The sequence below is a fragment of the Octopus bimaculoides genome, chromosome 3 (assembly GCF_001194135.2).
Source record: "Octopus bimaculoides isolate UCB-OBI-ISO-001 chromosome 3, ASM119413v2, whole genome shotgun sequence".
Taxonomy (NCBI): domain Eukaryota; kingdom Metazoa; phylum Mollusca; class Cephalopoda; order Octopoda; family Octopodidae; genus Octopus; species Octopus bimaculoides.
The window spans coordinates 26478058-26480602 of NC_068983.1; the positions used below are offsets into that span (position 1 = coordinate 26478058).

At 34.0% G+C, this 2545-nt stretch overlaps 1 protein-coding gene across 3 annotated transcripts in view; it reads right to left on the reverse strand.

The window, feature by feature from the left end:
* The window catches only part of LOC106884218 (neuronal acetylcholine receptor subunit alpha-10), a 1143354-nt gene that overhangs the window by 912800 nt on the left and 228009 nt on the right, over nt 1-2545 (reverse strand). The window lies entirely within an intron of this gene.

Genomic DNA, 2545 nt, shown 5'->3' on the forward strand with positions numbered 1-2545 from the left:
ATATATATATATATATATATATATATACATATGTGTGAGTGTGTGTGCGTGTGTGTGTGTGTGTGTACTTATACGTATATCTATATGTGTATACATTTATGCATAGATATATCATACACACACATACACATATACATTAACACCTACGGGAACGTAAACATGTACAGACACACTTTCTCGTATATATCATTGTCTAATGCGTATATAACTATTCCGCACATCATTTTCTAGTCAATGACATTTTGACTAGCACTATACGCCCGATGTGAATATAAAATGAAGGAGGAGCTACATCATTGAAACACAATTTTAAATGGCGATATTTTAAATCTCGGTGAAGTACTATATTTAAAAAGAGCGATATTTTTGAAACAATATTCAACGAAACAATAACATAAAGAATGAAATGTATTTTGCCTATAGTATTTAATTCTATAGCAATTAACTCCATTTACATTCTGGATAATTTCGTGATTCGTGCACCGTAAAAAAAAAAAATACTACCGCAAATATCATCTTGTTAGTAATGAAACATGATCATGTGTGCAGTTCCTGTCATTTGCTTCATTTTAGAGAGACAGGTACCGAATAAATATTTCCGGCGTCATAAATTGATTCCTTAAGAAAAATATATTGCATGTCTAAACCCAACCCATGCTTTGATGAAGGAGCTTGCAGCACTAATAGTCAGACTAATTTCACTAAATAAGATCACTCCATGCTGTGTGAGAACTGAAGGGCTTATTGAATATTTATGGAGGAACATGCTACGCTTATTAAAATGAACATTCAGTGAGCGCAGGCATGGTGTTGTTATTAAGAATCTCGCTTTCCAACTACATGATTTCTTGTTCAATCTCACAAAGACGACCAATGAACTCGTGTGAAACAGGAATCGAGTTATGATGCCTGTTACACATATATGTGTATATACAAAAATCAAATGTCTTTCTTCAGACATAGACCCCTAAGAACTGTTTCACGGATTCTGTGACGTAGTATGCATCCCCCACATTGGACGGGATGCTTGCCCATAGCAGGATTCCATATTCTGTTTTGCCAGATGAATGAACCTGAGCACCGTGAAATGAAGTGTATGACTATAAAAAAAATAATATACGTTCTAGGAGTAGAAACCACACTCATACGAGCATGAGCAAAATACCAGTATGACGAGTACCTTCACGCATACACTCATAGACGTACACTATCCAACTTGACAACCACTTGACAACCACTGGACAACAGGTATATACTTGTTTAATTCTCCAGTGCTAGCGGTTCAGCATAAGATTCTGTTAAAATAGACACCAAACTTAAACGTATATACTAGCTTCGATTTGTTAGACTATACACATCAAGCTGTTACCAGAGAATAGCCACTATCCAATGGTTCAGGCACTAGAATATAATGCATGATTTTCGTGATTGCAGACATTTAATCTTCGGTGAAACTAATTACGGTTACTAATAAGCAAAACGACATTAATGAGTCAAACTCAGGATCTGTACAGTTTCCTTTAAACATAAGACACATGTTTATGAAATGCTCCCCAAACGCTTAAAATGACAGAAACATATTTTCTGTAAAGTTAAGTTAGTCTTGCCTTTAACGAAAACACATGCCATAATTTTCCTTATTTTCCGCCGAATGGGAATAAATATCATACAGTTATAAAACGACATTCGTTTGGAGTCATTCCTAGAGTTAAGTTTAATGGGATGTGAAGCGTGAGTCTCGTCGTCTTGGACACCGCTTAACGATGATTACATTTATATGACCTCAAACACGCCCTTTCGTTTATTATTCAGTTGCGAATTATAAACACATGTACAGGATCATGCGCACATACATGCTCGTAAAACTATATGTCTGTGTGTATATATGTGTGTGTGTGTGTTTCAAATGTGTGTGTGTGTGTATGTGTGTGTATCACAAAACATATACTTAAGTATAAAAATAGTGCACAGGAAGTAGGGAAAACATAGAGCAAACTAAGTAGAGGGTTATATAAAAGAAACGTCCTCACCACCTTAAACAAAATACAGCAGAATTTACAAACGAGCTAATAATAAAGAAGCAGACAAACCATATTTGATTGCCTATAGCAGTTTTAATTTAGCACCCATACGGTACATTGCAGCGATATCTGTTGAACATTATTTCATTGCTTTCTATATAGGACATAGGAACAATAAAAGAAAATAGGTAAAAATATAAAAAATAATAACAACACAAATAAAATACAATTTTCCATCTCTTCATTTTCTCATTTTTTTTTTTTTTTGCTTATGTCTTTTCTTAAAACAAAAGAAGCATACATTTGTGTGTACGCGTGTATGATATAAATAAATATCACTGCGTTATGCGCTTTAAATAGAATACGTTTGTTTGTTTCTATGCCGTTATGAAATCAATCAATCAATCAATCAATACTGCATTTTAATGGTAGAATCGTGTGTCGCTTCAGCATACCTATGGCTGTTTCCTATTTTATTTCAGTTTATCTCATTCGTTTTTTTTTGTTGTTTTTTTGTTCTGTTT